General features: G+C 38.3%; 1 long non-coding RNA gene and 1 pseudogene across 1 annotated transcript; both read left to right on the top strand.

Annotated features, from left to right (window-relative positions):
- Positions 1 to 976: 976 nt before the first annotated feature.
- Positions 977 to 20642, top strand: LOC142642893 (putative disease resistance protein At1g50180; annotated as a pseudogene).
- A 27-nt stretch (positions 20643 to 20669) lies between these two features.
- LOC142642895 (uncharacterized) lies at positions 20670 to 26685 on the top strand. Its single transcript, XR_012845762.1, has 4 exons — positions 20670 to 20765; positions 21196 to 21279; positions 21509 to 21597; positions 26338 to 26685. It is a non-coding gene; the product is annotated as an uncharacterized LOC142642895 (long non-coding RNA).
- The last annotated feature ends 243 nt before the right edge of the window (positions 26686 to 26928 follow it).

The raw sequence follows: 26928 nt of genomic DNA, 5'->3' as shown, positions 1-26928 counted from the left end.
TAAATAACCTCACAAATTTGGAGATAAATTACCAATGTTTGAGTTTTAGTTGGACTTTTTAGAGAGATAGAGTTTCACTCTTTATTAAGTTTGGACCTTGACGGTTGATATTGTTTTTAAAAAATAATTTTCTTTAAAAATAATAATAATGATAATCTATATATATATAAAAGTCAAATTTGGTTCAGTAACATCCTTTGCAGATAAGGAATTGGAGTTGAATACAAACTGACCAAGTCATAGCCGATTAAATTGGTATTCAAATGCATAGCTAAAAGCTTCATGGTTAACGTATCTTTTGTTTAAGAGTTTTATCAGGTTTACTTTTTTTTTTTTTATCATAAAATATTGGGTTTGCTTTTGAAAAAGAAAGGGAGGTTTCTTTAATTAATTTTGAAATAAATATTACTGATTCAATAGGTGGATTATATATATATTGGTTATTATTTTGAATTGTCTATTGAAATTGTGAATTCTTATGATAAAAAACTCAAAAGTACAGTGGGCCTAGAGCCCGTTGGGCCGGTACACTAATATAGTTTGATTTTAATTTTTAATATCCAAACAGGCTTTTGAGATGTAAGATTCTGATTCTTCTTTAGTTCTTTGCCTCGTTTTTTTTCTATTACAAGCAGAAGCAAAGAATATATAACAATAAATTAAAGGAAAGAGAATAGTTTCCTTTGGTGAGCATTGCTTTCGATGGGGGAAAAAATGGAATCGGATTATAGATAGCTCGTTTAAAGAAAAGAAAGATTGCAGAATTAGATATACGTTCTTTAATTTATTCATCATCCAAGGACACACGCAAAAGAAAAGGGATGCGTGATAATGGAGCATCCAAGGTATCACAACCATTAAACAAACAAGATCAGAAATGTATAGAAGACAAAAGCAGAGATGCTCAAGCGAGAAGTGTTAAACATAGCTCGTTTAAAGAAAAGACTCAGAAGAAATATATTTATTTTGTCATAACATAATTAATTGCTCTTTATCATATAAGAAGTGGGAGTGCTCCAGCAGACTTGACTGAATTCATACAAAGAGAGCGTAAATTCTTGCAAAGTCTGAAGTAACATCCAAAGTCCCTATTCATCTTCTTTCTGGTGAAGAGGAATGGCTGTGTCTGTTGTGTCCGGTGTGGTGACAAGGCTTAGTGACTTGCTCCTACAAGAAGCAATATACTTGATCGATGTGAGTGACAAAGCTCATGAGTTACAAACAGAGCTTATACGGATGCAATTCTTTTTAAAAGATGCAGATGCGAAGCAGAATGAATCAGCGTTTATAAAGAATGGCGTTGCAGAAATGAAAGATCTTGCTTATGATGCAGAAGATGTCATTGCGACTTATGCCCTCACAGTTGCATCCAGAAAGGGAAGAGGCATACAAAAGGTCCTAAAGAGGTGTGCTTGCATCTTGGATGAAGTAATTACGGTGCATCAGGTTCGGTCAAAGATTGATGCTATCAAGACGAGAATTTCTAATTTGAAACAGAGTTTTCAAGAATATGGCATAATAAGAGAATTAACCATTCAAGCTGGTGGGTCGACTTCTTTGAATGAGCCACAACCAGAGCAAAGAAAAACATATTCTTATCCTGAAGATGACCCTGTTGGGTTCAACGAACATCTAGATAAATTGGTGGAGATTTTGCTGAAAGAAGAGGAAGGCACTAGAGTTGCTTCAATATGTGGTATGGGTGGTCTGGGAAAGACCACTCTTGCCAGAATGGTTTATAACGACCCCAGAGTCAAGGAGCGCTTCAACTACTGCGCTTGGGTATGTATCTCACAACAATGTCAAAAAAGACCTGTTTGGGAAGAAATTATGATTAACCTTCTTCCAAAGGAAAAATCTCAAAACGATCAAAAGGAAAAATCTCAAAACGAAGAAATTAAAAAGTGGAGTGATGGAGATCTTATCAGGAAACTTCTTGAACTTCAGCAAAAGCAAGAGTGTTTGGTTGTTCTAGATGATATTTGGAAAATTGAGGATTGGAACATTTTATGCCAAGTCTTCCCAATGAAACGTACTAAAAGTAAGATATTGCTTACCTCTCGTAATAGTGACGTGGCTTCGAAAGCGGATCCTAGAGGAAGAGGTATTTATAAACTGCCGTGTCTAAGTATCAAGACCATAGACTCTCGAGTATTGGGGCACTCATAAGGAGCTCTGATGGTTCGGTCATAGCTGCCATTAGCAAGGTTCTCCCTGCGCAGTACACAGTGGAAGAAGTTGAAGCAATTGCTTTGGAATGTGGAGTGCTCTTGGCTCAGGAGTTAAACCTCACGGACATCATAGTGGAGTCAGACGCTTTATCTATAGTGCAAGCTGTCCAAAAGAAGGAGCTAAATGGCAATATCGGTCATATTCTTCAGGGAGTTCTTTCTGCTCTTTCTGACTTTCGCTCTTGGAAAATTCAGCACTTGAAAAGGGAGTCCAATATGGCAGCTCATGAGCTTGCTCAGTTGGCTAGAGCTAGTGGGGAATCTCAGATTTGGAAAGGGATAAATCTTCCATGTATTCAAAGTCTGCTCAGGCAGGAATGTTTTTAAGTCTCCTTATCCCCTGTTGTAGCTCCCTGTTGTTCTTTCTTTTTCTCAGTAATTGAATTTGCAGATTTCCCATCAAAAAAAAAAAGAAAAGAGTTGTGAATTGCTTGAAAAGATGGCAATATCTTGGAGATCAGGTACAAGTAATATCTAGTACTACTTTATTAAATTTTCTTTTTTGGAAATATTTTAATTTGAAGAAATTTTTCTTTTCGTTTTTCAAATTAATTTGACATAAAAGAAGAGTAGCGGAAGGTGTGATACTTGCATAAAACATATTTAGGGTACATTTAATAGACTATAATAAACAAACACAATTAATTAATATAAAAGAATTTAAAAGAAAAAATAAAAAATAACTTTATAATATTAAATTTTGCTAGTTCTAAATGAAAACATTTTTTTAGAAGGTTCAAAAGGAAAACATATAAATGTGTATGCATGTTTTTTTCCCCCTCTAATATCAATCTTTATTTGGAACTTGTGAATGTAGAAAGTAGAAACTTTTTGATCCCAAAATTATGAACAAAAAAGTCGCCTCAAGGAAAAACAAAGGGTCTTATGTCAATTTCATTTGGTACGGCTAAATTGCATTTGATGACATCAAAACATAAAATTTCAATATGACGAATAAAAGATAGAGAAATATTTTTTCAAAATATTTGAGCAAGTGTACGTAAATGCTGGTTACATAATTTTAACAATAGATAAATTAATGCATATAAACTCGACAAACTTTAATTTTAAATTGTGTAAATAATTCTTGACACTCCAGACATAAAATTGACAAAAAGCTTACAGTTCATATTTAAAGTAGATGCAAACCAACTAATGATAATTCCAGAAACTGAATACTAATGCACAAAAAATGAAATTAAAAAAAAATCTGAATTAAGTTTAGTTTGATTTTAAATTAATTTGTGAAACTGATATGGCCAAGCACCTCTAGATGGGTCACCATATATTATTATACGCTATAAAGTAGTGTTATTGACACAATAGTTTTACAACAAATTCACAACAAATTAAGTCAAGATAATAAGTTATTACTAGTTTTCATCTTATTCTACTACTAATATCCCTTATTTACCTACTATTAACAGCTTGTAAGAGGTGACACGAGCTTTAGTTCAAGGGTTCAAATGAACCCTTAAGTTGGCCAAAACAAAAAAAGAGATACAATTTTTTTTGACCCCCTAAAATAAAAATTTAAACACCTTGAATATGATCCACTTAACAATTTATTCTTGCTAATAAAGTTACAATTAATTTATACTTTTGACCAAATTGGTGACAATGAGTGAAGTGGCTAAATTTGAATATGCTTTTAATTGTTATTTGTTAAGTGAGGATTGGGGTGTGGGCCAGTTAGTCAATAAGTGGTTAGCAAAATGTTCATAATCAAACAATTATACAGGGAGTGATTCTAAAATAAATAAAACAAATTAGATAAGGGACATGAGACAGGGTAGTGATTGAATGAAGTAAAAAACAAATGTTAATACAACAAAGATTTTCTTAATAAAATTATAAAGACCAACAATTGTCAAAGTTGAGTTGAATTGTTAAATAAAATAATTGTAAAGAGTATATATATTATATTTGGAGGTATTTTTAAGGTTTGATTTTAGATGGGACAAAAACTACATTTGACACTCAAATTTACGTGTGTACATATATGTATAGTAATTGAGAGTCTGAGAGACTGAGACTCATTAGAAAAACAAGAATGTGCATTCTCAAAATAAAAAATAAAAAAAGACAATGAACTTTGAAATATGTACGGAGCATAAAATGAAAATTTTTATCTTATGTCAAAATTTTGTTTTCCAATTGTTCATTTACTTTGGTATTAATTGCAAGTGATAACTAACGAAGAGGAATAAAAGTACTAAATGTTAAATCAAATCATTGTTTGAAAACACTTGTCATCAATTTCAAATCTTTAAGAAAATTAGACCTAGAATAAGACCATGACTTTTTATTATTATTAATTTTCATTTATAAATAATAGTTGCACGTCAAAGCCTATATATTAGCAAATTACATGATCGATTTGATTTGCAACAAAAGTAATCTCAATCTTACAAGTGTTTTTTCCTGCCCCTTTCCTTTAAATGATTTCATATCAGTATTTTTCCAAACTTAGTTTCCTTTGTGAAGTTATTTTCTTCTTTGAACAAATCATTATCAATATTTTAATTGAATGTTCTACCAACATGGAATAAATGAAAGTTAGATGTAACCTATTTCGTGAGCTCAAAGTTGATAAAGAAGATTGGAGATTAAAGTACGAGTCACAAGATTGTGGGACGTTTACAATCTAAAAAATAGTGAATTCATTGATCTTTATATGGTTTTTATTTCTTAGAAGAACATGTTAGATATACATGCAATAATATGATATATTTTTAAATATCAATTTAATTAGTGTGTTTTTTTTTTTGAATTACTGATTGATTGCTTAAATCATGGTTATATACGGCAGTAAAATACTTGCAACATTTAAATATACATTTACGAAGCATTAAAAGAATGCCACATTTATGACATTAAGAGGAATTTTGGTGTTACTCCTAGTCCTAATACTTAAACGTTAAAATAGTCTTTGTATAATATTTAATTATAAATTTACAAATATATAATACCCATGCAAAGCACAGGTCTACCACTAATATATATATATATATATAAAAGTAGGAATCTCAGGCTCAATTGTTAAAGATAATTATTTTAATTTGTGAGTTACAATTAGTTAAATTGAGAAAGTCTCTAATTGTTGAATAAAAGATTTTGAGTCCAATACCTGCCTATACCAAAAATCGATTAGTGTCTTGGTCTGATAATAAAGAGTACAATTATCAGAAGTAGACGTCATAAGTTGAAACTCTCTATATATAAAAAAAAGAAAATTTTAATTTAGTCTTCAACCTAATTAAAAATATTCATTTATTTCAATGTATTAATTATTTGTCACATGTTAATCAGGGTAAATAAATTTCTTTTACCCCGCACACCCTTGGTGCAGTGGTCACTCTACAAGTATAAATGCTTGTGGGGGTGTTAGGGGCAAGAGCCGAGGTTCAAGTCTCCAGAAGGGAGCTTCATACGCATATACACTTAGATTAAGTTAAAATAGAAATTCTATATTGTATAAAAATAATAATAATAATAATAAATTTCTTTCTATGCATTGTATATTTAGAGATGGTGTATTGATTATTTATTTTAAAAAGATTTATTTGAAATACTTATTATCAAAACAAAAACACAATTTATTTGGAATTTGACATTCTTTCTTATAACTATAAGTAATACTACATTACCTAATAACTTTTATGAAGTTGATATAATAAAATTTGCAAGTTAGATTACGTGTTCTCTTGGTTCTTAGGATACATGCCACATTTTGTGTGAATCAAATTTTGTTTACTATTCGATGCATAAACTCATCTTTTATATATAATTTTAATTTTAAAAAGTAATTGAAATTAAAATATTCTATAGAAGAAATAGTTATTGATCTCAATTCATCTTAAAAATCTTGATATTTGGAGGGTGAAAGAAAAAATATATATAATCCGATGGTAGGTTTTTCTAAATTCGTATCCTATAAAATAACTTTTTTTTTTTTGAGAAACCTATAAAATAAAATTAAGAGGTGTAAAATTACTTAAATTTTATCTAGTATAACTTTTGTTATACATAAATATTTAGTATAACTTGAACCTTATGCATAGGAAAAATTTTAGCTACTTTCAAAGCATAGTGAAATGGTGCTATATCCTTTCACATTCATAGTTTCACATTCATAGTGAACCCCGCCATGAATTTAATGAGTGGATTCCACTATGAATGTGAGAGGAGAAAAAAGAATTATCTTCATTTAGCCTTCCACTTCATCAAAACTTTAGAGTATGATACTTTTTATAGAAAAATATTATTTGGAGTATGATATTCTACTTCATCTTTAGTTTTTTTTTTTTTTTAAGATTAAAGATAGAATATTTAGTTTCTTTTTTTTCTTTTTTTAGAAAAGAATAATTAGTTTCTTGGACAACAGTGGAAACCAAAAACATAATAATAATAATAATAATAATAACAACAACAATAAAAGTGTAAAAAATCATTGTATCCTTATATTTATGATGATATTTTTTATGGCTTTACTAAAGTACTATGTTTATAACTATAATTTATTAATCTTAAAAATTTATATTTTCAAACTTTTGTAATGACGTGTAATGAGTGTATGTGGGGGGAAGGTTAGAAATAACAGCGTAGTAGCCTAATTATGTGCACTGTAAATGTAATTAAACAAAGAATTAATGGGGTAAATGCATTTATTTTCATTAATTAATTATATATGGGTATTATAAGCGCACAATTGCACCTGATCCCAAGAACAGTTATGGGCTCAGGCCCAATGAGCCTTAAACAATATGAATTTGTAGAGTGTGGGCTTGAAACCCAGGTTAGAAGCGTGTGAGGTTTAAATGACAAACTAAATATTGCAAATGCTCGAAAACAACAAGGAGTATAGTAAATCAGCATCCTCGGACATAAGCCAAGAGTTGTTCTTATATTATCTCTCTCCTTGTTTCTTTTCTTTTTAGGTTACAAAAAGTCCGTCCCATTTTTCTGTCTTAAATTGCTCTTTAAATACTACTCTTTTGAATACTTTGTACACGTGTTGCCTCACCTCCCCCTTAGCCTAGATATTTCTTTTCTCAGTGCCTTTGAATAGTAACCAGAAGTTTCTCTTCCACTGTTCAGGTGTCACTTCCCCATAAATGCGGCCAGGGTGGTAGGTGCAGGGTCTTTAATGTGGAGGTAGCAGCCTTTATCTTTGACACTTCTTCAACACCAGTGCTTCTGGGGCGTTCTAGGGTTCACCCCTTTTAACCATTGGCCTTAACCATGTCATCCTCTAATCTTTACTATGAAATCCCGAGTTCTTCGGTGTTCATCCGAGGGTAAGTTCACCCTCGGCTGGATCCTCGGATCCTCGGCGTATGGGCCGACCCATAGTACTAACAAATTCTAAACCCAGGAGCAGGTCGGCCTTCCTTAACACGGCCCAAAAGGCCCACATTCCCATCAGGATCTTTTTGCCCCCCACAATAGCCCCTCAAAACTCTAATTTTCAACGTCCGAGGAGAAAAATAGGGTTTTGATCCGACGAGAACCTACTCCACTCACTTTGTGAGTGATGGCACGCGTGGAAGTCGTTTCGCGTCCCAGAAGATGCCACTTGGCAGTTTTATTTTCAACAACGCGCGTATTTATTACTGCCAGTTACACTTTGTCCCTCACGTTCAACGGTGAGATGGGCATCCAACGGCCCACGTTACTCCACGAAATTTTAGGCGGGACAAATATAATTTCGAGGCCGCCTTTTCGCACGTCGTGACGCTTCGGGAACCTGCGCCTTCATTTAATTCCTCAGGGGCTAATCCCATCAAGACATCAGCCATCATACCTTACTTGCAGAAAACCGTGGAAATTTGCACACCTTCGACCTTGTAAGTTCTTGCTCCTTCTATTCTTAACCTTTTCTCCTCGATATTTGTCCTCGGCTATCACTACAAACATTCTCCCTTTTAGAGTTTAGTCTCTCGTTCCTCTGTAATGGGAAAATTCAAGTGTCTAGTTGATACCGCCGCTGGGATGGAAGGCTTTAGGGCCAAGTACCGTATTCCCGGCGACGTAGGGTTAAAATATTGTCCGGCAGAGGCCGTGGCCGATTCTAGGAAAGAGGGAGAGGTTATCATCCCAATGATAGCCTTTATAGAAGGTGGGATGACCCTCCCAATGAGACCTGTAACTAGGGAGTACCTTCGCAACCACCGGTTGTGTCCCGATCAGTGCCTCCCAAACGTTTTTAGAGTTTTGGGTAGTGTAGATGCTCTGAACGAGCAGATGGGTTTAAACCTCACGTGGCACGATGTCGTGTTTCTATATGAGTCCCATAAACTTTCCACAGTAGGTTACTACATTAAGTCCCGTTCTAGTGTCGTTAGGTTAATCTCCTGCCTGCCCAAATCCAACAAAGGCATGAAGGACGACCACCTGATCGTCTCTGGGAACTGGCACGACGGCTTCCACTGCCCAGTTGAGTGGGGGGATCCAGGTGCGATGCCGTAGGATTAATCTCCCCACAACACAACTCCTTCTAACACACAGAAATGCATATTCATACTTATTTAAATTTGTTAAATATCTGTGTGAATCTGACCAGGTTTGTTTGTTTCGATGTCTTTTTTGCAGATAAACAACACGTGCGTCCTCGTCTGAGCCACTGTAACGTCGCAGATCTAAACCGAGTACTTCGCTCCGAGGTGTTCGTTAGCGAAGACTTACAACTCCGAGCTGCTCATCTCATTTTGGGGTACACTCCCATTTCCTCGGACTTCCAGGAGATAGAAAACGCCATAGTTGCGGGTGACCGAAGACGAAGGAGGATAAACGTAGCTCGGCCCCACTTTCTAGACGACCGCGACCTCCCGGACGCTCCTAACACCGTTTTGTACAACCGGCCAATAGCAGCAGTCCCCCTCGCCGTGCACTCACAAGCAACTGTCGTTCCAGAAGAGCAGGTGTCTTCTTCGCATACACTTGACGACGAGATAGACCAATTCCATCTTGAAGACACCGAGGGACCTCGCGGGAATCAGTTTGTTGTACTTTCCGACGAGGAGGAAGAAGCCGCCGAGGCCTCTGGAATTGTAGGGTTTGTGGTTGCCCTACCCGAGGACGAATCCGAAGAAGATATGGGAAGAATGCAGGGTCTCCTCACCAATAGAGTCGCTAAGGTTGTAGAGAAAAAGACGGGGACGTCCCAAGTTCCCCCATCTTTACCACCTCCCCCTCCTCCAGCTGAACCAAAATTTCCAGCCGAGGATCCCAAGAAGAAGAGAAAGGGGGATACCTAGGGACGATCAACAAGGACCCCAAGAAACCACGACAACAACTCCCACCGGTTCAGCAGCAGAAGCTGGACAAAGGCAAGGGTAGGGCCCGCTCGGTTGAAATCGGGGAAATCAGGGACGAGGCTGAAGTGCGCCGAGCACCGACCACCTGGTCCCCCGATCTAAGACTGGACGGCGCACCCATCTCCTGCCAGTCCAGTATAAGGGCGGTTCAACAAGGCCATGCCCACCACTTGGCCGAAGTGTTGGAACGCCCTCTCCTGCTGCCCAAGGACATGGAGACCTTGGAAAAAATGGGCCAGCCACAACTATTCCTCTCACTAAAAAGAGACTTAGCGCTGGTAAGTTTTTTCCTATTTTTAGGAAGATTCCACCTTTAACAATATTTATAAGTTTGTTTACTATTCCTAATTCCATCACACTTTGTTGCAGGCCATTCAGGAGGTCTTTGTAGCCAAGAAGTTTATAGAAGACACTCGGAAGATAGCCAGGATTGAGCTCGAAATCAGGATGGAGACTGAGAAGTCCTTGGGCACAGCCCTTGCTGAGAATGAGAAGTTAACCTTAGAGGTGGCTGATCTGAGGAGAGAGAAAAATGGGGTCGAGTCAAACTTGAAGACCATGAAGACCTAGATAGAAGGACAGCGCAAGCTCCTTCGCGAAAGAGATGAAGAGCTCTCCCAAGCTCAAAGGGAGTGCTCTGATCTGAAAAAGGAACTAGCGTTGATGAAGGAAGAAGCCAGCTCCTTCCAACTCTCTCTTCAAGCTGCCAAGCAGGCGAGTTTCGAAGAAGGGGTAGCAACCACAGAGGAGCAGCTGACAGAGGAGTTCGCGGCTTTATGCCGGGAATACTGTCAAAAAGTATGGGGGGAAGCTTTAAACGTAGCAGGAGTTCCTCTATCTTCGGATCTGAGGAAGTCCGAGAACGTTTGGCTTCCCCTGGAAATACAGGAGATTGAAGAGGCTCCTGCTGCCACTCCTACCCCTGAGACAACTCTTCCTGCTCTACCTCCAGTGGTCCCACAGCAAATTCCTGATCCTACAGAACCTTCTGGTTCCAACAAAGAGAAGGAAGGAGGAGGGGATGCAGAGGAGGACTTGAGCCAGACAGTGGAACCCAACGTCCTTCCAACGAAGACAGCAGATAAGGGAAAGCAAGTCTTGACTCCCTTTGAGCTGGAGTTGAGAAAGACCGAGGGCACCAGTACCTCTCAGCAAGACCCCCCTACCAAGGCTTAGGACCTATCTTTAGGACTTCTCTTTTTCCATATTTGAATTATATATGTAATGTGTATTTGACTGATTAATGAAGAACAATTTCATTTGCTTTTCACTTGGGTTGTATCTGTTTTTATTTTATTCTTTTTGTACTTATTACAGAAGTTTCTCAGAGTAAATAAACCTAACTCCAAGGATTGCACAATCATAACTTTCACATAATCACACGCATATTATTAAAGATTTAATAAAAGGTGACATGGTTAATATGTTTGAACAATGCCTCGATTAAAAAGAAGAGAGGACCTCATATAACAATTAAACTCTTATACTGCACAACACTGTTTCTAGTAGGATGTAAGATCCGAGGACCATTCTTTACACAAAGTTGCTTAACACTTAAAGATATAAAACTTAAGATCCAAGTTTACTAAACAGTAACGCATTAACATCCAGACATAATAAGGAGATAACTTTGATCAAAGTTGTAAGTTCAAATGTTAATTTTCCCAAAGTAGGAGGTCCGAGGACCCGACATAACTAAGGTTCTGTTTAACAAATGATAAGACATCAATTTCCACAAGGTTGGTGGTCCGAGGGCGACACTTAACCAAGTTTCTGTTTGATTCTTTAGAACAATAACTTCAAATGTTAATTTTCCCAAAGCAGGAGGTCCGAAGACCCGACATAACTAAGGTTCTGTTTAACAAATGATAAGACATCAATTTCCACAAGGTTTGTGGTCCGAGGACTGCACTTAACCAAGTTTCTGTTTGATTCTTAAGAACAGTAACTTCAAATGTTAATTTTCCCAAAGCAGGAGGTCCGAAGACCCGACATAACTAAGGTTCTGTTTAACAAATGATAAGACATCAATTTCCACAAGGTTTGTGGTCCGAGGACTGCACTTAACCAAGTTTCTGTTTGATTCTTAAGAACAGTAACTTCAAATGTTAATTTTCCCAAAGCAGGAGGTCCGAAAACCCGACATAACTAAGGTTCTGTTTAACAAATGATAAGACATCAATTTCCACAAGGTTTGTGGTCCGAGGACTGCACTTAACCAAGTTTCTGTTTGATTCTTAAGAACAGTAACTTCAAATGTTAATTTTCCCAAAGCAGGAGGTCCGAAGACCCGACATAACTAAGGTTCTGTTTAACAAATGATAAGACATCAATTTCCACAAGGTTTGTGGTTCGAGGATTGCACTTAACCAAGTTTCTGTTTGATTCTTAAGAACAGTAACTTCAAATGTTAATTTTCCCAAAGCAGGAGGTCCGAAGACCCGACATAACTAAGGTTCTGTTTAACAAATGATAAGACATCAATTTCCATAAGGTTTGTGGTCCGAGGACTGCACTTAACCAAGTTTCTGTTTGACTCTTAAAAATGATAACTGCGAGCATCAGAGCTACTCATAACTTTGAAATATTAATTGACAAAAGCTCATTTCATTAATAATAATACCTTCTAAGATTATTTACATTCCATGGACGTGGTACAATTCTTTCGTCTAGGTCAACTAACCTATACGACCTTATGCCTGCTACTGAAACAATGCGATAGGGGCCTTCCCAGTTGGGTCCCAACTTACCCCAAGCTGGGTTCTTAGAAGTGCCTACAACTTTCCTTAGTACAAGATCACCTGGCGCGAGTGGCCTTAGTTTCACGTGGGCATCATACCCTCGTTTTAGCTTCTGTTGATAATAAGCCATTCGGACCATAGCTACCTCGCGCAGTTCCTCAAGTAAATCAAGATCCTTTTCTAGGAGTCTTTTATTATTCTCTGGGCTAAAAGAACTCGTCTTTAAAGTAGGAAAATCAGATTCCAGTGGTATCACTGCCTCGGCACCATAAGTCATAGAGAATGGCGTTTCTCCAGTGGACCTGCGCGGTGTGGTCCGATACGTCCACAGGACATGAGGGAGCTCTTCTACCCATCTGCCTTTCGCATTGTCCAACCTCTTCTTGAGCCTGTTGACTATGACCTTGTTAACGGCCTCGGCTTGTCCATTTCCTTGAGGATAAACTGGGGTGGAATATCTATTTATGATACCCATGTCACCACAATACTTCCTAAAAGCCTTACTATCGAACTGGACACCATTGTCAGAGATGAGTGTGTGTGGTATTCCGAATCTAGTGACGATGTTTTTCCAGACGAACTTCTTGGAGTTAACGTCTCTAATATTTGCCAAGGGCTCGGCTTCAACCCACTTAGTGAAATAGTCTGTTCCCACGAGAAGCCATCTTTTGTTTCCAGCAGCCCTCAGAAATGGCCCTACAATGTCCAAGCCCCATTGTACAAAAGGCCAAGGACTGGAGAGAGGGTTGAGGACCCCTCCAGGTTGGTGAATATTAGGGGCAAACCTCTGACATTGATCACATTTTCTGGCATAGTCCTGAGCCTCCCTCTGCATATTGGGCCACCAATAACCCTGAGTCAGGGCTCTATGGGCTAAGGACCTTCCCCTAGTGTGGCTCCCACAAATTCCCTCATGCAGTTCCTCCAGTAATGAGTCTGTCGATTCAGGGTGCACACACAACAAATACGGTCCTGAAAAGGATCGTTTGTATAGCTTCTGGTCCTCGGACAACCAGAAACGCGGCGCCTTTCGACGTATTTTTTCTGCTTCAGCCCTGTCCTCGGGAAGGATGTCATTCTTAAGAAAGGATATGATCGAGTCCATCCAGCTAGGTCCAGGCCTTATTAGATGGATGCGAGGTGCGTCGGCAACGACAACAGAGGGTTTTAGTAAATCCTGAACGAGGATAACCCTAGGTAAACCTTGAGCCGAGGTAGTTGCTAGCGTGGCTAAGGAGTCTGCATGGGTGTTTCCGCTCCGAGAGATATGGGTTAAGGCGAAGGAACCAAACTCAGTTTGCTGACGTTTGATCTGGGCCAAATATTCTTGCATTCTGGGGTCTCTAGCCTCCATGGTCCCCGTGACCTGTCCGACCACCAATTGAGAGTCCGAGAATACATGGATTTCCTTACCACCCATCTTAAGTACCATCTGCATGCCTACCAAGACTGCTTCATATTCGGCCTCGTTGTTAGTAGCCGAGAAGGCCAATCTTAAAGATTTTTCAAAGACAATTCCTTCAGGGGACATTAGAACGAGTCCAATACCAGATCCTCTCTGATTAGCAGCCCCATCCACATACACTTCCCAAATTGGAGACACCGCAGCTACGATTGCCCCTACTGATTTTTCACCCATGTGGGCCTCTTTCAGAGTTTCTTCCAGCAATGGCTCGACAAATTCCGCTACCAGGTCAGCGAGGACCTGGCCCTTCACCGAGGTGCGAGGCTTGTATTTAACATCAAAAGCCCCCAGGATAGTCCCCCACTTCGCTACCCTTCCTGAGTAGTCGGCGCTACGCAGCACTGCCTTGAGGGGCAACTGAGTCAGAACAACCACCGTGTGAGACTGAAAATAGTGGGGAAGCTTTCGCGTGGCATGAACCACGGCCAAGAGCGCTTTTTCTAAAGGTTGATAACGCACTTCGGCATCACCTAAAGACTTGCTAACATAATATACCGGTCTTTGCACCCCGTCATCATCTCTTATCAGGACTAGGCTGACCGCGTGGACGGCCACGGCCAGATAAGCAAACAAAATCTCATGTGCCTCCGGACGAGACAAAATGGGTGGCCGAGAAAGATATTGCTTGAGCCGTTGAAAAGCTAACTCACAGTCCTCGGTCCATTGAAACCCTTTCCACTTATTCAACAGTTGGAAGAAAGGGCGACACCGGTCAGCCGACCGAGATATGAATCTATTCAAGGCAGCAATCATTCCCGTTAACCTCTGGATTTCTTTTGGGTTCCGAGGAGACTGCAAGCCCTGAATAGCCTTCACCTGCACCGGATTTACCTCTATGCCTCTATGAGTAATCATATATCCCAAGAACTTTCCAGACCCCACGCCGAAAGAGCACTTTGAGGCATTGAGGCGTAATTTGTACTTTCTCAGTATCTGAAAAGTGTCGGCCAGATCTTTCACGTGTGAGGGTATTGCTTTGCTTTTCACCACCATATCGTCAACATATACCTCAATGGTTTTCCCCATTTGTTGTTCGAACATTCTGGTCATCATTCTTTGATAGGTAGCCCCAGCATTCTTTAAGCCGAATGGCATGACTTTGTAATGATAATTCCCCGTCGGTGTAATGAAGGCCGTTTTCTCCTGGTCCTCCAATGCTAAGGGAATCTGGTGGTAACCCTGGAAGGCGTCCAAAAAACTCATCCGAGGATGTCCGACAGTGGCATCCACCAGTTGATCAATACGTGGTATTGGGAACGAATCTTTAGGACATGCCTTGTTCAGATCAGTGAAGTCCACACATACCCTCCACGTTCCATTCTTCTTTTTCACAACAACCGTATGGGCCAACCACTCGGGGTAAAAAACCTCTTTGATAGCACCAGCCCTTTTAAGCTTAAGAACCTCTTCCTTCACAGCCTCGGAATGTTCCATGGAGGACCGCCGAGGTGGCTGCCTTCTCGGAACGACAGCTGAATTGACATTTAAGTGATGACAAATGAAGCTCGGATCAACGCCTGGAGCTTCATAAGGATCCCACGCAAAAACATCAACATTGTCCTTCAAAAATTCTAACAATTCCCTCTTCTCTTGATGTGGCAAAAGTACACCGACTTGGAAGAACCTCTCTGGGTCATCGGCTACTGGAAACTTCTCCAACCCCTCACAATGTGTCTCCTCCCCTGTCACCATCCCAGATGGACCGGGAGTAGTTAATTGCTATAATTCCTTAGTAATCAGGGCCGAAGATTCGGCCTCCGTCTGATGCAGGACAGCAGCCGATATGCACTGCCTGGCCACCGATTGGCTGCCGAGGACCTCTTCAACACATTCCCCTGAGGGAAATTTAACTTTAACATGCAAGGTAGAGGAGACAGCTCCAAGAGCGTGCAGCCATGGCCTGGCGAGGATGGCTGTATACGGAGAGTACGCATCAACCACAATAAAGTCCACCTCAACCGTTTCTGAGCCGGATTGAACGGGCAAACGAATCTGTCCCTTCGGCACAACGGCTCTCCCCTCAAAACTTATGAGCGGCGAATCATAAGGAGTAAGATCTTCCAACTTCAACCTTAACCCCTTGAATAGATCAGGGTACATGATATCTGCATCGCTGCCTTGGTCTATCATCACTCTTCTCACATCATAATTCCCTATCCTGAGGGTGACCACAAGAGCATCGTCATGGGGCTGAATAGTCCCTACCTTATCCTCCTCGGAGAAACCTAGGACGGGCAAGGTGCCCTTCAATCTCTTCGGCCTGCTACCCACATCCTCGACCTGAGGATGGGAAACCGCCATCACCCTAGTGGGACATGAGCCGGTCCTACTAGGTGCAGCGAAGATAACATTAATTGTTCCCAACGCGGGCCGAGATGAATTGTTCCTCTGGTTGTTTGAACCAACTTGACTGACCTGCCCAGTGGGTTGACACAAGTGCTGCTTCAACTTTCCCTCACTGACGAGCTGCTCTAGATGGTTCCACAGGGTCCGACAGTTCTCGGTAGTGTGGCCTACATCCTGATGGTACTGATAAAAGAGATTTTGGTTTCTTTTCGCAGGGTCCCCTGCCATCTTGCCTGGCCATCTGAAGAAAGGCTCTTTACGGACTTTCTCTAGTAACTGATGCACTGGTTCTCGGAACACAGTATTTACAGCCTGAGGTGCTGCCGAGCCGGATTGCCCGAAGTAATCCCTCATCGGCTTGTTGTTGTGATATCTGTCCGACCTGAAATCCCTTCTCTCCTGCGGGATAACCTTTTCCTTTCCTTTCCCCTGCTGCTGGTCTTCCTCTACCCTTTTGTACTCATCAATACGATCCATAAGGCGGCGTACACTGCGGACGGGCTTTTTCGTCAAAGACTTTCTTAGGTCGTGATCAGTAGGGAGACCCACCTTAAAGGTATTAAGCGCCACCTCATCAAAGTCGCCATCTATTTCATTAAACATCTCCCAGTATCGGTCGGAGTATGCTTTCAGTGTCTCCCCTTCCTTCATGGCCATGGATAGCAACGAGTCCAATGGCCGAGGGACTCTGCTACACGTAATGAACCGCGAAGCAAATGCCCTAGCTAGCTCCCCAAATGAGCCTACAGACCCCGATTTGAGACCGTTAAACCATCTCATAGCCACAAGTCCCAAGCTGGAGGGGAAAACCTTACACATCAGAGTCTCATTGTGAGAGTGCACTGCCATCCTCTGGTTGAAGTGACTCACGTGCTCCACCGGATCAGTCCGGCCATTATAGATGGTAAAGGTGGGCTGGGTGAACCTCCTGGGAAGCCTCCCCCTCTCAATCCTCCGCGAAAACGGAGATTTAGAGAGTTGGTGTAACGCCCTACTCATGATATCGTTGCCTAAGCCCCTAGAACGAAGCTTCTTACGTCTGCGGGTTGGCTGGTCATCCTCCTCACCGGAGGACGTTGCGCTGGTGGGGGAACACGACCTTGAACTGTAGCCAACTCCCCTATCCTTCTCCGAAGAAGAACTAGGCGAGGACGGGGAAACCTTACGTTTAGCACGGCGCAACTTCCTCTTCAAACGATTGATTTCCTTCTACATGGATTTAGAACCCTCATCGTGGGTAGTGCTACCCCCACCATGAGTATGGCTAGCCCCTGGGCATTCTGTATGGACGCTTCCCTCACGATCCCTACGATGTTCAAGACGTTCGAAATGATCTTCCGGTTGTGATCCTTGTGACTCTGCATGGTGAGAGCCTAAGCCTGCCATAATAACCCTACCTCTTCTAGACTAGATTTCCCACGGACGGCGCCAATTGTAAGCGCACAATTGCACCTGATCCCAAGAACAGTTATGGGCTCAGGCCCAATGAGCCTTAAACAATATGAATTTGTAGAGTGTGAGCTTGAAACCCAGGTTAGAAGCGTGTGAGGTTTAAATGACAAACTAAAGATTGCAAATGCTCGGAAACAACAAGGAGTATAGTAAATCAGCCTCCTCGGACATAAGCCAAGAGTTGTTCTTATATTATCTCTCTCCTTGTTTCTTTTCTTTTTAGGTTACAAAAAGTCCGTCCCATTTTTCTGTCTTAAATTGCTCTTTAAATACTACTCTTTTGAATACTTTGTACACGTGTTGCCTCATCTCCCCCTTAGCCTAGATATTTCTTTTCTCAGTGCCTTTGAATAGTAACCAGAAGTTTCTCTTCCACTGTTCAGGTGTCACTTCCCCATAAATGCGGCCAGGGTGGTAGGTGCAGGGTCTTTAATGTGGAGGTAGCAGCCTTTATCTTTGACACTTCTTCAACACCGGTGCTTCTGGGGCGTTCTAGGGTTCACCCCTTTTAACCATTGGCCTTAACCGTGTCATCCCCTAATCTTTACTATGAAATCCTGAGTTCTTCGGTGTTCATCCGAGGGTAAGTTCACCCTCGGCTGGATCCTCGGATTCTCGGCGTATGGGCCGACCCATAGTACTAACAAATTTTAAACCCAGGAGCAGGTCGGCCTTCCTTAACACGGCCCAAAAGGCCCACATTCCCATCAGGATCTTTTTGCCCCCCACAGGTATTGTTCAAATTAATTATTTCAAATTTTTTTTATGATGAGTAATATTACATACACAAACTCTTTTATAACATTTTTATAAACTGCTAATGTGGCTTAACCATTTTTCAAATAATTATTGGTAAGTAAAAATGTGATATTAGTAGTGGGCTTGGTGGCCCAGATTAGAACTAGTAAGAATTTGTCATATTAATTATTTGTAAAAATGTTGTAAAATAGTTTGTCATTATAGCATTAATCTTTTTATGATTAGTTTTACAAGATTTTATATCAGAAACAATTAATTTGGAAGATGAAATCCTTGCTCAAATTGAGTCGCTTTCACAATAAGTGAAACAAAATCTAAGAAATTATTAAAAAAAAGTTTTTAACAACACACAATCAAGAATATAAAAAATAATTGCATGCTTGCATTAGTGGAAACAATTAACTATTTGTCAATTCACTCAAAAAATAGATTCATATTCTTAATTATATAAATTCAAACGATTTGCATTTCCTCTCACTTAAAAAAAAAAAATGCATTTTCTCACTTTCTAATCGCATGTAAATAGTATAGTCCTCAAAAAAAAAAATTGTATAAATAAATGAAATTTGATTCTGATCAAGAGTTTGTTGATGAGCAAAAGCCATAGTATATAGTCCATATGCAAGGAGCAAAGTTCCCCAAGTAGTGATCGTTGTTCAAGAATAACAAAATTATTTTTTTTGTTGTTGGCTTTCCAGACTCTGAGACCAAAACTTATATGAAGAAGTTAGGGAAGGAAATGATTGAAAATTGTGGGGGTTTACCATTGGCAATCACTGTACTTGGAGGCCTTTTAGCAACAAAGCAAACACCGGAAGGATGGGAGGATGTGCATCAACATGCCAAATCATACCTTCATGGAGAACAAAACTTACGAGTCAACAAGGTGTTAGCTTTAAGTTATAATGATTTACCTTCCCACTTGAAACCATGCTTTCTATATTTAGGTCATTTCCCTGAGGATTTTGAGATACTATCAAAAGAATTGATTCGAATGTGGATGGGTGAAGGTTTTATATCACAAGTTCAGTACAGAGGAGGAAGAGAGGATACAATGGATGATGTTGGAGATCGATATTTAAGGGAGCTAGTGCAGAGGAGCATGGTTTTAGTGGAGAAAGAGGGCTCATTTGGAAGGATCAAAACTTGCCGAATGCATGATCTTATGAGAGACTTTTGCGTATCAAAAGCCCAAGACGAAAATTTTCTCCATATCATCAATACTCTTTCCATGAAACAGCGTGAAGCACAAATTGGTAAAGTTCGAAGACTTGCTATATTATCAAAATCAGGTGATAATTTTATCGAGGGAATTAAATTTAATGAATATCCTTACCTTAGGTCTCTTCTCCACCTTTTGCCTTACCATCAAAAATCTTATTTTAAAGAATCCCGTTTCAAGAAATTCAAGTTGGTTAGAGTCTTACATTTAGAAAATTTTAAAAATCACATAAGAAAATTACCTAAAGACACTGGAAGTCTCATCCACTTGAGATATTTATCTCTGAAAGGAAGCAAAATAAATGAGGTGCCATCATTTATTGGCAATTTGAGGTTCTTGGAGACACTAGATTTGCGGATCAACTCCATTTCCTACCCGAGACTGAGAGTGCCAAATGTGTTTAAGTATATGAAACAGTTGAAGCATCTTTATTTACCCGATGAATATAGAGTACGTGGTAAGTTGGAACTGGCTAACCTTTCTTATTTGCAGACATTAGTCAATGTTGAGCCCAAAACCATTCAAATTCCCACATGGTTTGAATTCAACCGTCTGCGGGTTCTTAAAGTGGGGTATAATACCCAAAATGCAATGCAAATGCTAATATCAAAATGTCCACTTGTAGAAAAGCTAAAGCTATATTACCGTATAGAGAAGCTTCCAGAAGCTCACCAATTCCCTCCAAATCTTGCCAAGTTAACCTTATTGGGGACTCGTCTTGAAGAAGACCCAATGCCAACCTTAGAGAAGTTGCCCAATTTAAAAATCCTCTGCCTTGAAGATAACTGTTTCGGAGGGAAGGATATGGTTTGTTCTGAAAGAGGATTTCCTCTGCTTCAATCTCTTCTCCTTGATAAGTTGTACTCCTTAGAGGAGTGGAGGGTGGAGGAAGGAGCCATGCCCAGTCTCTGCCATTTGACAATTGATTACTGCTATGCTTTGAAGACTATTCCAGATGGATTGAGGTTCGTCACAACCCTCCGGGAATTGGAGATCAGAAACATGCCGAAGCCATTCAAAGATAGGCTTGACGAAGGAGGACTGGATTTTGACAAAGTCAAACATGTGCCTTCCCTTGTATTTCAAAACTGTGACAGAGAATGATAATCAAGGTATAATAATGAATTCTTGCATATTTGATAAATTTTAGGGCGCTTCTTTTCTTCTAAATATCTCTCTCCAATTAATTCAAAATTTCCCCGATAATATTAAGCAAAATATTTCCGTAATGTAAGGGTATTTCTTCTTTTGATTAGAATGAAGCTCCTATCTTTTTTTTTTTTCTTTTCACTTATTTATTAGGTTTTGAATCCACAACCTATCTAATCAGTATATTAGAAGCAAATTCTTTTCTGCTTCATCTTGTGGTGGACTCTTAATTTTTGCCTCTGTTATTAACAGTTTGTTCTTTCTTTTCTCCCATTTTTTTTGGGGTCTTTCAACTTTCTTTTCATTCCTCCAGCATAAATATATATTGGTTGGTATCAGTTATACAATTTGAAGAATATGGTTGCACAAACTCATTAAACATATTCTCCTTAATGTTGCTTTAATGAGTTTTGTATACGGCATATTCATTTTAATTCGTTTTTGATGTTTTGGGCTTTAATCATTTTAGTTGGTTATTTTCCTCTATTCTCCTTTGCTTTTTTTTTGGCAGGTGAAATAATCCACGGAGCAAAAGTTTCTACTCTGCTTCAACTAATGAAAAATCAACAAAATATTTTCATTGCTTTCCAACTTTGTATGAGTTTGTGACAGTTTGGGGTCTTTGACTACTTTTTTTTTTTTTGGGTCCTACTTTTTCTTTTCATTTCAACAGCATGACTATATTGGTTTTCTAAATATAGTTCTAAATCTTACATACTGAGTTCATGTCTATAGGCTATAGCATATTTCATTTTAATTCGTTTTTTGAGCTTAATCATTTTAGTTGGTTTTCATTTTAGTTTGTGTTTTTTTTTTTTTGGCAGGTGAAATCATCCTTGGTGCAAAAGTTTCTACTCTGCTTCAACCCATGAAAGATCAGCTAAATATTTTCACTACTTTGCAACTTGTACGGGTTGGTATCAGTTAAACAATTTGAAGAATTAGATTGCACAGACTCATAATCATATTCTCTGATGCCTACGTATAGTGCTGTTAAGAATTGTTTGTCTGTTTTATTATTGCTTTGCTATTATTGCACCCTTTGTTCATGTCTCATTGGAGGAGAAAAATAGTTCTTCATTTAATTTGGGATTTTCATATTTCATTAAGCTATGTTTATCTCACGGCAGTTTAGATGCATATTGTTTATAATGAAGCTAGTTCAGTTTGTCCTTTCGTTAAATTGTAGCAGTGTATCTTGTTGAGCTGGGCAATCAAATAGAATGGATGGAATCAGTGTACTAAAACACTAGTTATGTGAAATTGAGAAATAAACAATGATGCAAACAAATTATGTTAGATGGAACTTTTATTTCTTTTAGATTTTATGCCATAATTGGAGTTCTTGACATTCTACATCATACATAATGGAGCAATAATTAAGAAGGAATTTGATTGTTCTTAATAATAATTTAAATAGTTCTAGTTGAATAGAGTGTTAGGTGAATATGAATTGTGAAATTCTTCTTGTAAAAAAGAAGCCCAGAGTTGAGGGTCATCTAGGTGATAATAGTGTGCTTAGTATTAGTTCGTATGCAAGATGTGTAATAAGGATGTTATAGTGTGCAACTTGCCAAATATTTCATCAATCATGTTCCATCTTTCTTCACTCAAGAAACATGTACTAGCTAGCCTTGTTTCATTCTCATATGTTGCGCTTTGATTGTGGACCATGTACTGAGAAAAGATGCTCAATATGTGTAGTCTTTCTAGTGACCTTTACATTATAAGCTTAAGACCACAAACTAGTTAAAATTAAAGAAACGATGGAAAAAGTAAAAACTGAACTTTTTATCTAGATGATAAAAACTTGCCAATTTGAGGAGTATCCTTTACCGGGAAATATTGCTAGTCTTAATCTTTATGCACTGTCTTACTGCCAGAATCATTTAGGTCGCTTCAATGTTTTACGGTTTAGGACATGTAGTTGTCCAATAAGCTAATTTTACCAGCCATCACCAACCAAGGAAATCTGTATATAGCATTTCCCATGCTAGCTAGTCAGACATACTAGATCCTTAATCCACAGAATTCTGCATCTTCATCAAATCGAGAAGACATGAGAGTTCAAATTGGCAAACATTCAACTTATGATGAACTTATGCAGCTTAAGAATTGTTTGCTTGTCATTTTTTTTAACATTCATTTACTGAGAGAGCAAGTAGCATTATAACAGCCAATGAAGATGATTATAAGTTCTTTTGGTTAATTAACACATTCACAGGGGGAAATCCAAAAAATTCAATGACATGGTTCATCTATAGTTCCTTGATATTGAAGATTCATCTATAATTTTCTTTAAAATACTTGTTGTTATCATTCATACTGCAAATAGAACATCAAACAACTTATATTTATCTTTCCAAATTATAGGATATGCTTTTAATTACTTACTCTAATTAAAACAGGTTATTCTACATAATGTTTTCCTGAAAATACTTTATATAATTTCGCACCTAAAGTTGAGATAAAGGCAAGACATATGCTTTTGATTACTTGTTGTTACCTAGAATATCTTCCTTTGCCACATGTCAACTGGATAGCTTACTCATGGATGGATTTTTGCGGAAAGGAATTCTCATTTCCATGTACTGAAAGCATTGCTTCAATTTCACTAATTTTGATTATCCCAAAATTTTAAGCTATTAGGAAATGGTGAATTTAGTCATTAAACCATAATTTTAACAGTTGGTTAAAAAGACGACGTCTTTATACTATTATGATTAGTGGGGAACCATAGCCATTGCATATGTATGACAATTTTTTCAATTTTTTCTGTTGAGAGTAGTATCAAGTGATTATTTATATTTTCCATTTCTCAGATTACCTATAATTGATGTTTAAGACAAGCCTTGAATTGATAACCATACGGAAGTTCAATTTCTTTCCAAACATTTTAGAGCTAATTGATGTTTTAGACAAGCCTTGAGATTAAAGATGAAGATAAAGCTAGGTGGTCTGCTACTAGATCAGGCTTCTACCCTTCTGCAGCCACTGGTAATGAACTTAGAGCTAAGGAAGATGAGGTGGAATGGTGGAGAATGTTGTGGTTTAGCCTTGCTATCCCATTGCTGCCTTTACAGGTTGGTTGGGAATCAAAAACAAACTGAAAACTAGAGAAAGTTTAGCTCAATGGGGCTATACTAGGGGTTGCTTGTGTGTGTTTTGAAGAAACTTTATAGCCATCCAAACTGCTGCCCAAACCGCTGCCCAAACCGCCACTCAAAATTGTGAGAGAGAGAGAGAGAGAGAGAGAGAGAGAGAGCTTTTGTTGAGAGATGAGAGACTGAAGAGACAGGGAGAGAGGAGGTATTTTTCATTAAAATAATATATTTTCCTTTACCCTCAAGCTACAGTAATTCGTATATATAAGCATTCACTGTTCATGATTGCTAAATTTTTTTAGCTATATCTACCAGGATAAAGCTCATGTTGGGCTTGTTTGGTTGTAAAATAGCAATTTGGGAATGCTAATGCTCTAAAGATTTGTTTGTTTGGTGACGGTACTCTGTGTTGTACTAATTTGTTGGGTGGCTTTTTTGCATTGTAGTGTATTTGTTTTAGTGTTGCTTTCTTGTTCCACTTTTATGGCTTTGCTATGATTGCACCCTCTGTTCATGTATTATGTTGAATTAAGGAAACTAAAGTATCATAGGAGGAGAAAAATAATTCTTCATTTAATGTGGGATTCCTCATATTTCTTTAACTTATGTTTATCTCACAACATTTTAGATGTATCTTGTTTATAGTGAAGCTAGTTTAGTCTGTCATTGTGTTAAGCAATAGCACTGTATCTTATTGAGTTGGGAATATCAATTTAGCATGGATGGAAATCGCTGCTTTTTCTGTATCAATATGGTAACTAAAACACCAGTTATGTGCAACTGAGAAATAAAAAATTATGCAGACAAATTATGTTAGATGGAACATCTATTCCTTTTAGATTTTTTATGCCATAATTGGAACTCTATAAATTCAATATCATACATAATCAGAGTAATAACTAAGAAGGAATTTGGTTGTTCTTAACAGGAACTTAATTCGTTCTAGTTGAATAGAGTGTTGGGTGAATATGAGCTGCAAAATGCTTCTTGTAAACTAGAAGATGAGGTTCTCATACTATTGTGATTAGTGGGGAATCATAGCCATTGCATTTGTAGGATATTTTTTTGAAAATTTTCTGTTAAGAGCAGTATCAAATGATTATTTATGTTTTCCATTTCTCAGTATACCCATAATTAATGCTTTAGGCAAGCCTTGAGTTGATAATTATATGAGACTTTTATTTCTATGCAAACATTTTTAGTGTTTACAACTTAGATAGCTCAGCATAGTTTCACTCTAACCTCAAGGATTGTAGAACTTTCTATGCCTCCATTGGCAATGGGAGGTGTGCAAGATTTGACCTCATGATAGGTGTTTTTGTACTATAAAGGACCCACAAGATTTGTACATGGGGCTGCAAAGCTATCCTAAAAGGCTAAAACTTAGAATTGAGGTTAGGAGGTTCATAAAGTTTGATGTTGGGGATGGTAGAAGGTTTTCTTATGACATGATAATAGGATCCTTTTCATGAAGTATAGCTTTAGGATTATGCATGGTGCCATAACTAAATCTGAGGTAAAGGTGGATTCTGTTTTAAAGAACAAAATAAAGGTTTCAAAACCTGCAAGGTTTGAAGAATTTGATCACCATACAATGCAAGTTGTGTTTGGTTGAGCTTAAAGATGATAAAGGTAGGTGGTCTGTAACTAGATTAGGCTGGCTGCTCTTGTGCAGCCATATGCAATGAACATAAAGCTAGGGCAGATGAGGTGGGATGGTGGAGATTGTGGTAATTTAACCTTGCTATCCCCTAGTTGCCTTTATCGGTTGATTAGGAATCAAAAACAAACTGACAACTAGAGAAAGATTATCTCAATGGAGCTATACTGGTGGCTGCTTGTGTGTGTTTTAAGAGTAGAGATAATCTTTTCTTAGAACGTTATTTTGCCAAGAGAATCTGGGACACTGGCATTAGGCATTGGTAAGTTTCGGAGGCCAAGTGCAGCTGGCATGATCAAATGAGCTAGGGTATTACCAAGGGAGAAGCCTAAGATCATCAATTTGTAAGCTTGCCAATTGGGCCAGTGTGTATTATGTTTGGCCTCGGAAAAGTGCCATTATACATAATGGGTCAGTGTGGCCAAGAGCAGAATTTGAGAAGAACTTAGAAGGATGTTAGAGGTAGATAAGATTCCTGAACCAAATTCCAAATATCATTTCTAAACAATATTCTCTGCTATGGGATAAATTTTTTTGTTATTCAAAATATTTGTGTGTATTACTGATGTTTAGGAGGTGTTTTGTTTCGGTGTAAAAATTTCTGTAATTTGCTCTTACCTGAGTTTCTATTGTGTTAATTTGTAAGAATCTAGTCTTCCTATTTTTTGGGGGTCTTCTTTCTTTTTCTTCCCTTTTTTGGGGTCTTCCTATTTTTTTTTTTTTTTGGGTCCTACTTTCTTTTCATTCCTACAGCATAAACATATTGTTATATGGTATAAATATAGTTCTAAATGTTACTTTAATGAGTTCATGTCTACAATATCTTTCATTTTAATTCGTTTTTATATGTTTCTGGGATTAATCATTCACCTTCGGTTTTTTTTTGCAGTTGAAATCATCCATGGTCTGCAACTGGTTCGAGTTGGTGTCTGTTATACAATTTTAAGAATATGATTTCACAGACTCATTAAGCATATTCTCTAATGCCTATGGGTAGTGATGTAAAGAATTGTTTGTTTGGGGATGGTACTCTATGTTGTGATATTTTCTTAGGTCGTTTGTTTGTGTTGCTTTCTTGTTCTGCTTTTCTGCTTTGCTATGATTGCATTTTTTGTTTGTGTATTCTATTGAATAAAAGAAACCAATGTATCATTGGAGGAGAAAAATAATTCTTCGTTTAATGTGGGATTCCTCATATTTCTTCAAATTATGTTTATCTCATTGCATTTTAGATGTATTTTGTAATTAGTGATGCTAGTTCAGTCTGTCCTTGTGTTAAGCTGTAGAACTTTATCTTATTGAGTTGGGAATATCAATTAGCATGGATGGAAATTGTTGTTTTTTCTGTATCAATATGGTAACTAAAACCTAGTTATGCGCAATTGTGAAATCAGCAATTATGCAGACAAATTATGTTAGATGGATAGATGGAGCTTTTATTCCTTTTAGATTTTATGCCATAATCAGAACACTAAATTAA

The sequence above is a fragment of the Castanea sativa genome, chromosome 7 (genome assembly GCF_040712315.1).
Source record: "Castanea sativa cultivar Marrone di Chiusa Pesio chromosome 7, ASM4071231v1".
Lineage (NCBI taxonomy): Eukaryota > Viridiplantae > Streptophyta > Magnoliopsida > Fagales > Fagaceae > Castanea > Castanea sativa.
This window is presented reverse-complemented; position numbering and strand designations above follow the sequence as displayed.